This window comes from Ochlerotatus camptorhynchus, unplaced genomic scaffold, assembly GCF_037179485.1.
Source record: "Ochlerotatus camptorhynchus isolate MF236.1 unplaced genomic scaffold, CSIRO-AGI_Acam_v1.1 ptg000363l, whole genome shotgun sequence".
Taxonomy (NCBI): domain Eukaryota; kingdom Metazoa; phylum Arthropoda; class Insecta; order Diptera; family Culicidae; genus Ochlerotatus; species Ochlerotatus camptorhynchus.
The window spans coordinates 133,771-148,859 of NW_027040851.1; the positions used below are offsets into that span (position 1 = coordinate 133,771).

The 15,089-nt window shown below is 38.8% G+C and overlaps 1 protein-coding gene across 2 annotated transcripts in view; it reads right to left on the reverse strand.

Annotated features, from left to right (window-relative positions):
• LOC135709728 (uncharacterized) overlaps positions 1–15,089 on the reverse strand; it is a 102,800-nt gene that overhangs the window by 23,654 nt on the left and 64,057 nt on the right. For both annotated transcript variants that reach the window (XR_010518361.1, XM_065232101.1), the window contains exon 2: positions 9,485–9,662. The gene's annotated coding sequence lies outside the window, so the exon portion shown is untranslated. The remainder of the gene's footprint in view (positions 1–9,484; positions 9,663–15,089) is intronic.

Genomic DNA, 15,089 nt, shown 5'->3' on the forward strand with positions numbered 1-15,089 from the left:
CGCTTAGGGGCCGAAAATCGATGTCTGACGCCATTTTGAAATCCAAGATGGCGGCTTCCGGTAACAGAAAAGCTTGGAAATTCTGTCATACACCCCACAATATGGGTATTTTTGGAAATGGAGTGACGTCTGGGAACCGGAAATCAATGTCTGAAGTCATTTCGAAATCCAAGATGGCGGCTTCCGGTTACATAAAAACATGGAAATTCTGCCAAATACCCCACAATATGGGTATTTTTGAAATCGGAGTGACGTTTAGGGACCGGAAATCGATGTCTGACGCCATTTTGAAATCCAAGATGGCGGCTTCCGGTAACAGAAAAGCTTGGAAATTCTGTCATACACCCCACAATATGGGTATTTTTGGAAATGGAGTGACGTCTAAGAACCGGAAATCGATGTCTGAAGTCATTTCGAAATCCAAGATGCCGGCTTCCGGTCACAGAAAAATTGGCAAATACCACCACCTCACCCCGATTCTTAAATACCCATATTGTAGGTTATTTAATATTACTTTTATGTTCTTATGTTACGGGAAGTCGCGATATTGAATTTCAAAATGGCGTCAGACATTGGTTTTCAGTCCTAATATGTCACTCCGATTCCAAACAACCCATATTGTTGAGTATTTGACAGTATTTCCCAGAGTTTCTGTAACCGGATGTCACCATCTTGGATTTCGAAATGGCGCCAGACATGGATTCTCGGTCATAGGTCACCCCGATTCCAAATATATCCATATTGTTGTGTATTTAACGGTATTTTTCTGTTTTCCTGTAACCGGAAGCCACCATGTTGGATTTCAAAATGGCGTCAGACATCGATTTCTGATCCCTACACGTCACCCCGATTCCAAAAATACCCATATTGTGGGGTATTTGACAGAATTTGGAAGTTTTTCTGTTACCGGAAGCCACCATCTTGGATATAAAAATGGTGCCACACATCGATTTCCGGTCCTTACACGTCACTCCGATTCCAAAAATACGCATATTGTGGGGTATTTGACAGAATTTCCATGTTTTCCTGTAACCGGAAGCCGCCATCTTGGATTTTAAAATGGCGTCAGACATCGATTTCCGGTCCCTACACGTCACTCCGATTCCAAAAAGACCCATATTGTGAGGTATTTGACAATATTTTCAAAAACTTCTTTTTACGAAGTAAATCCCAAATAACGAGGTTTTTTTTTTACGCACTAATTCGATTTACGAACCCCCGTTTTGGTTCGTAAATGGAGGTTCCAGTGTACACTGATGTCTAAAATTTACTTTTAACCAGACCTTAGGCCACGGCGTCTGGACCTGTGCTATGCTCGTGGAGGACATTTGTTATTTTTTTTCGAATGAAATGTGTTGCGTATCATCTTCCCCACCGAAAAAATTGTGCGACTTCGTTGGGCTGAGTACGTCTTCCGAATGTCGGCTGACATTCCGGTGTAAATGGTTCTCGAAAATGACCCGACTGGAACAAAACAAAGAGGCGCGCAGCGATCAGAAAGCGTTGCTGGCGCCATGCAGGCATGAGTTGAGAGACGACTTCTCTGTACGTCAAAATACAGTTGAGTGCTAAAGGACATTGTCCCCCTGACGATAATTTGTAAAGTCATCATTTACCCTACAGATTTTATTCTTGTGAGTTATGAAATCTTACTACTGTACTATTCGTCAATAACTGCATTACTGTTATTCAGGTTATTCAGGATATTCAGGTTATTCAAGTTATTCAGGTTTTTCAGGCTATTCAGATCAATGCTATTTTTTCAACAACATTTCCCCTGCTAATCTAAATTCAATAATACCGTAATGCACCGAAATCCGGACACTTAGTCCATATACCAGACACTTTTAAAGTTGATTATCGATGCCTATTATGCTCAAAATAGCACGTAGGTTTTTACATGATCATATGTCACCGATGGGATGATGCTCCCACATGTTTATCATAATGCAAAGAAGACACATTAATTTATTAAGAATGAATTGTCTGCTTTAACAGGTCTGGTATTCGGAGCATTACGGTAGGCACCACATCGTACTTTCACTCCTTCAGTTTCCTTTTCAACCGCGGCCTGCTACCTGGTGCACGCATTCTGGAAAAGAACGACGGAAAAGCGATTTCACAATGCAAATTGACTTCCGTTCTACAAGCGATCGAATACCTTCTTCTCCCGCCTACTGTATGTAAGGCCATCAAATTGATTGCTCCGCTGCGATGCTTCCTTTCCCTACGCCTGCTGTAATTACTCGCATTGCTCCATACTAACAACGTGTCTATTTTTTATTCACCGAAGGCAAAATGCGTCAATCCCTATTGCCCCACATCAGCCCAGGTCAACGTTATGATGGGAAAGCCATCATATGGCACCCCGGTCGACACTAAGATTCCAACTTTTTTTTTGCTTTTACAAAAAATAGAGACACGTCACGCTGCTCAACAACATTTCTGGTTTTTCCCACGACATTTCCAATCGGTCGAGGCATGTCAATGCAGGGTCAAAACACTAGATCTGGCCATCCTTCGTGACATGGTGAAAATTATTGCAATAGCTCATCAATGATTCATAAAGTAAATGGCACCTATGCGAGTCAAATAGATACCTCAACCGGTATCACGAACCGGCGACAATAAGGAGACACGTGGTTCCTACTGATGCACTTCCCAGTGTGAAGAAGCTCAAAAACCGTTCGTTCGGCGTTCTTATGAATTGTAGATTTCGAAAATGAATGTGTAAATAAATAGCGTTTGCCCGACGCGGGTGTTGTTCACTTTCTGTAGCGTTTATGTACATATTGCGGTTGAGTTTCCCGTATGATAATGGCCGTGACAAAAGGGCATCAAACGGCCAACAACGTAACAAGGTGACACACACGGTGGAGAGGACGGGTGCGCAAAATAGAATCGAGTTATCGCATTGTGGAGGGCACCCGTTTCGATGAGTGTGGGGAATTGAAGTTTTTGAATGTACGGCTCTGGTTGAAGTAAGAAGCGATGCATCTCACATTACCAACAGTACGGTGGCATTTGGAACGAATGCGATAAACCATTATACAATGGAGGGTAGCTTGAGCTTTAGAAGTGAATTGATTGTATGCATCTCGCTGCAAGGGTTGCTAAATTAATCAACAACATAAACACAATGTGGCTATGTTGATCATGGAAGTGATCAAATATTACATAAGGCATATTGTATTAATTGTCAATTATACAAAATCGAACGAGTTAAACATAACATTTCTGGGAAGTTATGCCTTGATGGTTTCTGGCAACACTGCCAATGAAAAAAATATTGACATTGCTTGATTGGGTTGAATACTTCGATCTTTTGTTTGGCTTAATCGGTATAGTTCCTTGTTTAGACTAGAGCATTATAACATGTTATAGTAATGATCGAAATGGAAAAAGGTTATCAAGATGACCTTATAACGTATGTTATAATTGCTCAGTCTGGTCAGTATTTAAGCTATAATATCGTCAATATCCTCGTCAATTCTTAGTATAGTCCACATTGCAGACGTTATCGCAGGCGTTATCGACGGTTATCGTTTAACAGCCAGAACGAGATATTTTTCATCTTCTTCGCATTTCAAGCTTTTTGCTTATAGCATATTAGCTTATTGCGTGCTCTCAACTTAGTGTTCTTTAAGCACTTCCACAGTTTTAATTGAGAGCTTTCAATGCCTGTACCATTTTTTGCATTAGTATAATATTGTGTGGCAAGTATAATCTTACTTTATGACCAGAGAAGTCAAGAAATTTTCCAACCCGACCGGACCGGGAATTGAATCCAGCCACCTTCAGCATGGTCTTGCTATGTAGTTGCGCCCTTACCGATGGAGCTAAGGGAGGCCCGAAAAAGAGAGATGGATTAATAATTTCCATTCAATTCTACTTGCCCTTGAGAGTCTACAATTAGTCAAGACACTCATGTAGTCTGCACAAGAGATGAAATATTCATATCATACGAGAATTATATACATATATGGGAATTATAATCCTACTCTCTTTCTTTAAACCCTCAAATAGTGGTGTCAGAAATCGAAGATGCTCCATTAAATATTAATAATAAGCATAAGGGGCTGTTCATTAACTACTTAGACAGTTTTTTGGGTTTTTTACCTCCCCCTCCCAATGCGTAGACAATTGTCCATACATTTTTTTTAAATTTGTATGGACCGTGGATAATTACCAACCCACTTGTCTACGTATTTTACCTAAGACGAATTATTTGACAGACACTATCTAGTTAATTTGTATAAACAAATGTCGTAATTGTGTTGAGAGGCTATGAAGTTCATATCTGTCTCTGAATTTGATCATTTGATTTCAACCGATAAAATCGGCTGATTCTTCAAACAACGGATCGGCATAAGCTCTTTGTATTGTTTTCGTTAAAAAAGTGCAGTGAATATAAAGAAAAGCTGCTTACAACAATGTCACCATCGGTGTGTGAAAAGCGTTCACAAAAAATGTTATCTATTGAAACGATCTGCAGTCTCTTAAGAGCAGTTCTTGGCAAAATAGAGACCAAAAATGAATTTTTAATTCTACCTTCTCTGATTTGTATTATGGAGATCATGGTAGGCCGGGTTGCAAAGTTGACGTGTTTTGATTTTTGCAGCTGCATTTTTTTCGAGTTAATTTTTATCAATTTATAAACTTTTAAAACGCGTTTGATGATGTCAATGGTGTTTTTAGCATTTGTGGTAAAGGTAAACAGCTTTAAATATGTATCCTAGTCAAGGGAAGCCAATTCCAAAAAATGAAGCTTTAAAGTGCCCGGTTGAGTTTGTTTAGGAGAATACGTCATTTGCCGATTTCTCGCGTATTAAAGCTTAATCTAAAAAAAAAAACTAACAGCACACACAGGCAGACGAATGGTTCCTGTATCATTTGGTATAGTTTGTTCACAAGATTGACCCTTAATTCGCGAGAAATCGGCGATTGACACACAGCAAAAAAATAATTTTGATATCACATCAAAGTGGATGCACTACAATCATGTCGAAAATTTCATGTAATTTTTATGACCACATAAATAAACAAATGCAGTAAAAGCAGCGTAATGTCAGTTCATGCATTGTATTAATGATAATTTTGTCCTTTTTAGCAAGCTATATTACACCATATTTTCGACATGATTGTAGTGCATCCACTTTGACGTGATATCAAAATTATTTTTTTGCTGTGCATGTTTGTTTACAAAAGAAATTACGCCCAAATCTCAAAGTTCTCCGGAATTGTTACACGGATGTCAGAAGGGTCTAATCGAAGACTACAAATCAAGAAGACTGGCAACTCTGCCAAAAATCAGCAGACAGTAACGGCAACGCCGCTTCTGAGCAAAAGTGGAACCTGTGTATGATGGTATGTGTTAATTCACGAGTGCATTCACACATATAGGTAGACATAAATAGCTATCAATTAATGGTTTTGTTATGATTGTCGTAAAAAGTGAAACGTTTCTTTCTTAGCTTTATGCTGACAACGAGTAAAATTCCAGCTAAAATTGAACAGATGCGTAAATTAATTTGTTTTGAAAATTAAAACTATGGCAATGGTGCTATTCACAATGATGGTGGGACCTTCCTCGATCATTAATTTGCTATCTCAGCCTTCAGTGATGCATTTATGGGCATTCGTAAAATACATGCACGTTCCGCACGGCTTTGGAACTTGGCCACAGGAAGGGGGGTTAAGTTGTGACGCTCGGCAACTTGGCACAGTACTTGCTGACTTGCTGGAAGGAGTCGGTCGATTCCAAAAATTGTTAAAGCATACAGAGGATCACTATCCGGTGGTTTCATGTTCTGACAACATATTAAATGGAAATATATTCTTTAACAATACGTTTGGGATTGTAGTCCTTCAACCTTTCATTTTTATTGTCTCCAAAATTATATCCTGCTACGCCTTCCGAATGATCGTGATGTAGGTACCGGATCTTTCTTCTTTTAGAATCCTTGAATATTTAGCAGCTTCCGAATGACGGTAGTTCACTCAATGGTGGTGGAAGCTGCCAATTCCTTATAATTGATTGCTTCCAACAGGCAAAATAAACAACATTTCGGTTCCTCGTTCACAAGTTAAAGTTACTTTCACTAGGTATCGATCCGAGTTTCAATCCTCTACTTGATCCACCATGACAAGTTTTTCGGTTTGGATTTGGAAAACCACCGGCTTGCTGGGATTAGGATGCAAATTGCCGTGAAATTTTGTAGAGCAAAACAAAAACAACAACGAGTACCGGCGCTGTTATCAGTGACGTTTGATATTTGTATGGGAGAAGAGAACAGTTCCTAGACAACCAGAAGTCGTATAACAATGTACAGACACTATCGTAAATTGCTACAGTTTAAGTTAAAATCGCATATAAGAATGGCATACCTCGCATTATGTTTAAGTTAAATCGTATAGAATGCAAACTTCCGACCTATATGCGATGACTCATTTTTCCGTCGTACTGTTTCACAAATTAAATCGGATTACATCGTAAGACTTTTAAAAATGAATTTGTTATTTCAGATTAAATCGTATTTGATGTTAAATCAACTCGTTTAAAATTAAATTAAAATATGCACGTATATGGCCTCCACTTTTATACGTATAAGCCATTTATTTGCATTCTATACGAATTGTTTGTTTGTATATATGTTTGTATATCATGAAAACTAGAGTCGGTGTATAATGAGTCACGCCAAGAGTGAAGCCAAGTCTACCTATTGAACTGTCAAACCGGCTACCTATCGTGCAAAGAAAACAAACATTACGATGCTATGAAAGGTCCACGAAAGGTAATGCAATAAAATATAAAATATAATTGGAAAAATTATCATAATCACGCACTGAGCATTAAATTGTAATGGGATACGTTTGGCAATGATCAGTAATGAGAATTTCTACTATTTTTTGGTAAGATAATTTGATAAAATTACTGATATAAGGATTTACTACAGCCGCTATTTTTTTTTTCTCGCTAGAAGTCATTTGAAGTTGATGTAAAAGTCCTCTGTTGCCAAGTGAAAAGAAAGGGAATCTTTCGAAAACCGTGATGCGAGTTCAACTGTTTTTCTCTTGGCGTGACTCATTATACACCGACTCTAATGAAAACAACTTTGAATATACGTGCATTCTGGTTGTCTGGGTTGCCAGTCTTCTTGATTTGTAGTCTTCGGTCTAACTCGAAACGTAAACAATGACTTGGATCGTCGGTTTCTTACGAATGACAACACACCCACTCAAACTAACTAAATAATCTGACAGAACAATGCTTGTTTTATGAGCTGGTGTAGTCAGATTCAGTGTGTGGTCATTCAAGAGAAATCGACGTTCAAAGTCATTGTTTACGTTTCGAGTTATACCCTTCTGACAAGTTCCCCCTGAACACTTCACTAGTGAAAACGAGCCACCTCCCCTCACACGCCGAATAGAGCTAAGAGGGAATATTTCCCAAAATCCAGAACTTAGTAGAAGATATTCTGAATTTGACAGATGTATTCATTACTCAAAAGTGAGTACCTATGAGTTTTATCACTTTAGAGTAGTTCCACTTTTAACGAAAGTGAGTAGCTTTATACTCATTTTTGAGTAAAATTGAACGAGTGTGTACGATATTGCTATAAGTCATACGATAAATACTAGGGAAAATCCAATTTTTTTAAGAATACAACGTAAATTGAAGGCTTTCGAGCTTCAGAAGAGAAAACTTTTCCTAAAATGAAATTTCCCTACTGTTATGACTTCAGTATTTGCAACCTCTGTTTGAAGACGGTGTCAATTACCTTTTCTAAATTAACGAGATTCAAAAGGATGGTGGCCGCATTACGTTTGCTAAACTTATTTATAAAACTTCGGTAAAGTACATGGAACTGCGGAGAAATCACGGGACTTGGAAGGACTTCATGAAACTTGAAAGTTTGTAAAAGTTCACAGAACTTGGGATAAGGTTACGGAACTTGGAAGAAGTTCGGAAAAGTTCACAGAAATTGGGAGAAGCTTATATAAATTGTAAGAAGTTACCAAAACTTGGTAAGTTCATGGATCTTGAAAGTTCGGAAAAGTTCACAGAAATTGGGAGGAGTTAACAACAACACTTGGGATAAGGCTACGGAACTTGGGAGAAGTTCGGAAAAGTTCACAGAAATTGCGAGAAGCTGAAATAAATTAGATGAAGTTACAATAGCTTGGTAGAAGTTTGGGTAACCTAGAAGAATTTGGGAGAAGTTCACAGAATTGAGATTAAGTTCATGAAACATAAAAAATGTTCACGAAGCGAAGTTCTTGAAATTTAAGGTCACGGATATTGGGAAAAGTTCACGGAAATTTCCAGAAATTCACGGAACTTCTTTACCTTGAAATTTTACCAAAAGTTTCCTTGGTACTTCCGAAATAATGGAATTTGAGAGAATTTACGAGAGCTGGAAGAAATTCATGAAACTTAGGAAAAGTTCATGGAACGTAAAAGAAGTTCACGGAATTGCAATAAAGTTCATGCACCATGGAAAAATACGCTTGAAGTTCATTGAACTTCCCAAAAGTTTACTTAGAACTTCCAACAAATTAATTAACAATCCTGCTAAGAACTTCTCACAAGTTGTCTTGGATATTGCCACAAGCTCGTTTGGAACATCTTACAAGTGCCGTTGGTATTTCTGACAAGTTACCTAGGAACTGTCCAAAAGTTTCATTGGAACCTCTCACGTGTTACTTGTAACTTCTCACAAGTTTTTCATACTAACAAAACGTAAACTGACTGAGTGGCTCACACTCGAGCTCACACTCAAGCAAAATAGCAATCCGGCACAGAGTGTTAGCGGGCTATCAATTTTGAAAACTAATAAGCTGGTACATGGGGCTCGGAAATAGGGAAAGAGATCCATTTAGAGTCTCCCATGGCAGTGCTCTTACCAAACTAAAAAAAAAAGTGTAACGACTCTTTTGGATTTTCTTTTCAAAAAGTAGACGATCAAGACCCTAGGAATTCTAGTGTTATCACAAATTAAATTCATCAAGAAATGAGTTAGTTATGTCATTGTGAACTTGCCGTTACACGTTTTTTGGATGCACCGTGTTCGGTGTGTTAAAGAAAATGTACGCTCACAGATCATGGTTTCACGAATTGATAATGGGAAAGCTATGAAAAACCACGTGTTTCCATTTTAGCCCATGGCACACTGGGGGCACAATGGTTCTTTTGTTGGGAAAAAATCGAACAGGATTGTATTCTTCAGCAAATTTTATACGTCTTCGAAAAAGTTGTAACAAACAAGCGCTACGATTTTTGACCAACAAAGTACCCTGGAAAATTGCGTATTTCGAGCTATTTCCAATTACCGTCAGGATTAGGGTGACCGTATTTTCATAGATCCTGTATCAGCAACGCAATACAGAGTGCATCTGAATTTTTCCACCTGCTATTCCCACTTTGCTACCTTCAAATATCGATCAATCTATTGACCGGACTTCTCTATTCCCTGATTCTTACCCCGTTTAGGACTCGCCGCGCTAGTAATTTGATTCGAATGTTCCCGTCGTCGTTATTGTTGCTGCTGTTGCTGGTCCCACTGCCGCTTCCGGCTTCGCAGGTCGCATGATGTTGTGTTGGTTGATTGAACTTTTGCGGTCGTCTTCCAAACGATTTATGGCTGTTGGCGGTGCCCTTCCTGGAAAGGATAGAAAGCATAGAGCAGGGTACCGGATATTAGTGAATTGTTCGAACTTTTCATGGGATGGCGGTGGAGGGATACTTCTATTAATTTTCATTAAGTTTAATTTACTATAACGGCTGTGTGCTTCGAGGCTCACACTCGAAAGGTAACTCTTGAACAGGAGTAAAGACGATGAGCTAGTTCCTAGGAAAGGAAAGAAACATGAAAATAAAACAGAATGTTGAAAGTTGAACAGGCTATGTAGTCGCAGGAGGCGGCGGGATGGCGTGGAATGGAATTAGGGCGCATCGCGTGGCTTCCACAGAGGAGAGTGTGACAAGGGAAATGGAACGGGACGAAGGATTGTCTGTTGTTCCATAAATATCAAATTACAAATTTTGTACCAGGGTGGATCGCGTGCTCGCGGGGATTGAATTCGGTATCATTGGGATTGGGGAGGAACGGTGGGCATGGAAGGAAATGCTCAACTTTGAAATATGTGGTGCAGGCGAATGACACTGTGTGATGGAATTTCGGGGGAGAAGTGTGGGGCAAGCTCGATTTAATGAATACATTTTGATGAGTTAAAAGTGTTACAAAAAGTAACTTGATTGTGACGTGAAGAGCACTACCGAATCCATTCATAAAAAAGCCTAGATCAACAATTTGCTTAAACGCTTAACCTACCCATCAAAGCGTAAACAAAGTCAAAACCACATAAAAACGCCCCACTTGCCTTGTTCATATATGTATTTAGTAGTCACGTGCATCGGTTGTTCTCGCGACAGACGCTAACCAAGTCGTCACGACAGCTTTTTACCACACAACATCATCACAGCCTACTGAATGCATGTATGTATGTACGTCGTACGTAAAAGTACTCACACCCAACGTCTAAGGCGCGCTTAATTACAGTCCCCACCGTCGACCGCGAATAGTTGTCGTTCAGTCGGTAGTCATCAATTAGTGAAACGCACTGATTAAGGGAGTGCTGTCTAATTGATAGAACCGCTTGCTCTCCAAGCGGCAGTTCCTACAAGATACAGTTATGAACGACAACCGTGCAACCGTTTTGCATCTTGATTCTTTGATCGTGTTATTAACAGTATCGCGCTAACTTTGACTTGTCACATTTCAAATGCTCGTTCTGTTAACTGTACTGCGCTGGTGGTGAAAAGCACTTATAAAAATAACTTATCATGCCGAGACTGTTCATTATATTAAGCCAATGTCGAGGATGTGTTTGCCAACAAACAATAACCACTGTGTCATTCTCGGTTGATGTCGTTGCCGGGCGAGGCGTATGTGATTAATATCCGGCGTTATCTGAGCTCGATACTGGAGATGAAAGTACCTATTATTTTCGTTGTATGAGAATCTGATTTGCACGGTGGCCTTTTCGGGGGCTTATTTGGGAGTCAAAGTGATTAGTCAAAAGTATTGAACCTCGCCTGCTACAGTCGAATCATTTCCTGAGCAGCTAATAAATTTTGATAAGCTTTTATCGGGCGGTGCGCGATGCCTACTTGGACCACTCGAGCAAGCGTTCAGAACAAGTGTGCATATATTTACAGCGGTAGACGTTCATATGGATGCACTTTGATTTCCTTGAAACTCAGTCTACATTTTAATTTCAAAATTTCCTAAAACTACCCTCCCCATGGCTAGTTTTTGCACTTTGTTGTTGCTTGGTGGGCTCAATTTCATGCTTTATAGTGGAGTGTTGGAGACGGTAGGTTTATGGCTGGCGTTGTTGGCTCATGTTGCGATAGAATGGCGCCACGGGCAGGCGATGGGGATTACTAAGCTTCCCCTCTCTGATGAGAAAACCAAAGATCTAGTCTAGCAGTGATAGTATCACACTTGTTACTCCTTTATTGAGAGCCGCGTTGTAGTAAGCTTACGTATAGGCACTACCGTTGGGTGCGATACTTGCGGGATTTTCCGCAAATCACGCTTATTTTATTTATGTTTACTCAGATAGATTTATTTGGGTTTGCAAGGGAATTATACTATTGAAATATTTCTGAAAGTGCCCAACAGTGCTCCTTCTATTTGCGTCAAAAGCTTTCATTGTTGTTTTCATTGAAGTATTACTCAGGGAACAATGTTAAACGCCATTTTTGTACATGATATTGTAACTAACCTTATATATGCTTCATTTTGATTTGGGATAAGTGTTTGAACTATGGCTCGGGATTTTCACTGTGGCGTGCTTCTATTGTGACACACCCATACATATTTTTGTGGTGCGACATAGTGGAAACGTGTGAGCATAGTTGGAGCATATACCCTGTATAATTAAAAAAAATCAGCTAGGAAATTAACTTCAAAGTGAAGCATTTTAGTCACTTGAAGGTGTCACCTGGGTCGAACTAAGATATAATAAATATAGGTCAAAGTCAAAAGTACTTGAAAACCGTTTAATTTTAGATTACAAGCACAAGTGTAAGTACTTAAAAAAGCATGGGTTATGATTGATTAGGTGAATTAGAGATTTCAATTATGTATTAAATTAGACTAATGAGATATCATAACCATCAAATGAACTTAAATAAAAAAAACTTCTTCTTCTTCTTCTTCTTCGCATTTCAAGCTTATTGCATATCGCATATTAGTGCTCTCAACTTAGTGTTCTAGATACACTTCCACAGTTATTAATTGAGAGCTTTCGATGCCTGTACCATTTTTGCATTGGTATGATTGTGTGGCAAGTCCAATCATACTTCTATGCCCAGGGAAGTCGAGAAATTTTCCAACCCGAAAAATTCTTAGACCGGACCGGGAATTGAACCCAGCCACCTCCAGCATGGTCTTGCTTTGTAGCTGCGCCTTTACCGACTGAGCTAAGGGAGGTCCCATAAAAAACTTCAGAAAGTCTAATAAATTAAGTAGATTAACAAAAGAATTAGGATGCTTACGCTTAGGGAGGCAACAAACCTTTAAAGTTGTAGAATAAATCTTCCTATTTAGTATATAAGAAAACACAAGCAGATCAATAGCATTAAGCAGATTAACAAGGAGATGAATAGTTTAGGAAATAAGTAAAATTAGAGGTATGTGGCAATTAATAACTTTTAATCTGCTGTAGGTACTTTTTTCCCATGAGTTTATTGTACTCGATTACTATATTATTCTCTAAATACGCGAAATCTCTGATATATGCGGTTAAAGCATTAGAGTTAATCTATGAACTAAACCCTACGTGACTTATGTAGGATTTGATGCATATTTAACTTTTCGCGGCTGTCGGAATCAACGCGCCCATGTCTACGGAGCTTACTCAGAAGTGATTCGCAATTCGGTAGATGCTTGCCAAAAGTTTTTTTTAGCTTATGTAGCTTAAAATTTGTTCGGTACGCTCGCGAAATTTTGAAATGATTGATACGTGTGGTAAAATAACTAAATTGAAACAAAGCTCAATAGTTAAAAAAGTAGAATATCTAGGGAGGAAACCAAATCAATAATCAACTTGCCAACATAGGCTATCACATTTACTTTAGTGGCACTCTTTAAGTGATAACTAGTTATTTTTTTCTCTACGGTTGTCTCGCGTGGCGTTCGCAGTTTGCGCGATTTTCGTATCTTCCGTAATTTAGATGTTTAGCTCTAAACGGTTTTACTGACTCGAGGTCTTTCGTTAAGCGGTTTTGGTGCATGTTAAACCTTTGGCGGCTGTCGTATTCAACGCGCCTACATCTACGGAGCTTACGCAGAAGTGATACGCAATTCGGTAGAGCTTGTCAAACGCTTTTGAGCTTATGTAGTATAGAATTTGTTCGGTACGGTTGCGAAATCTTGAAATGATTGATACGTCTGTTAAATTAACTAATTTGATACAAAGCTCAGTAGTAAATAAGTAGAATATAGGCTATCACATTTATTTTGGTGGCACTCTTTAAATGCTTTTTTTCTTCCATAACTATCTTGAAACAATACACACGGAATCCAGTGTTCAAGCTGTCAACATAGGCTAGTCCTTCTGCTGAATTGTTAATGATAGAAACAAAATTTATTGAGAAGGGTCAAGTCTTGAAAACTAAGCTGTCACGCAGCTCCAGCTTGATGCAAAAAAAACCAAACCCAAAACTACACTCAATATAATCTTCACGTTAATGCTACGTGAAAACTTACATAGATTTTTTCCATCCCCCGTTTCACGTAAGCCTTATGTCATTCTCATATGGATGCACTCATTTGAAGCTCACTGTATTACTCTATTATCACGTAGAAGTTACGTGATTCTTCTTATATTTTTTTGCAGGATGATCGAAGTATGCTTTGGCCGCGAATGAACGTGTTTATTTTCACTGTCAATTTTTTCGCTCGTTTCGTCTAAATTTTGAAAATGTTGCAGTGTAGTGTTGAACAACTTAACTTGAACAATGTGAAAATATGAAAGGATAGCTACCGAGTGCCGCGGAACTCCTTATCATGACCGAATCGTGCGCTGCGCCCATGTGTTATGCATATGCAACGGTTTATCACGGAGTTTAATGTGTGCCGAAGCCCGAACCGAAGCCTTTATATTCTTGGACCGTAGGATTTGTAATGATAGATACTTTACCTGTTAGCCAGTCTGCAGCCAACCGAAAATCAACTGAACTAGGAATTTCACGGACTGTAATATGAAGATTTCAAGTTTTCTGGTGTCAAATTCAAAATGGTCGGTGAATCACGAAATGATATGCAAATCGTAGAGAAAAACAAAACTACGAAACTCATGGATTGGAGGAACAAAAATACTTGCCAGGATTCGAACATTTTGAAGCTGGAAGTGTGAGTGTATTTAATACTAATATTCAATTGATAAAGGTAATACATACATGTGGGGCTTACTGTAAGTGAAAGTAACCCCGGAATGGGTGTGACCCTACAGACATTCTGAAATGGGTTTCTGGATCTGCAATAGAGCTCTCACCTTCTAACCCAGGCAGGTGGATTCAAAAGATCATAATAAGACTCAATGGAAAATATGGGACCCAACAAAAGTATCTAAGTTCAGCGCAGAACAACAAAAATATAAAACTGTAACCGTGAAAAGAAAAAGAAAAATAAAAGGAATCTCGACCTGATTTGAAGTCCACACATGGTGTTCTATGTTGTCTTACTAAAAAAGGAACATACTCAAATGTAAAAATTTAATTCATTATAATTTTTGTTTTTAGCTAACAAACAAAAATAATCTTCAAAAGCGAGTAAAATTTTTCTGGAAAAGCCCAGATAATTCAACTCACTTTTGAGTAAATCCAGTTTTGACGTCGGTATCATAAAAGTATTTTCCACAAGGGCTAGGTCACTCCGCACACCAATCTTGGGTCATATTTTTTTGTCAGTGTGCCGCAGGTGTGCCGATTGTGCTGGTCATAGAGCAAGCTGCGATTGTTTGTAAAGTACCCATACTGGCAACCCGGTATTTCTGACACCTTGAATGTTTTGGTT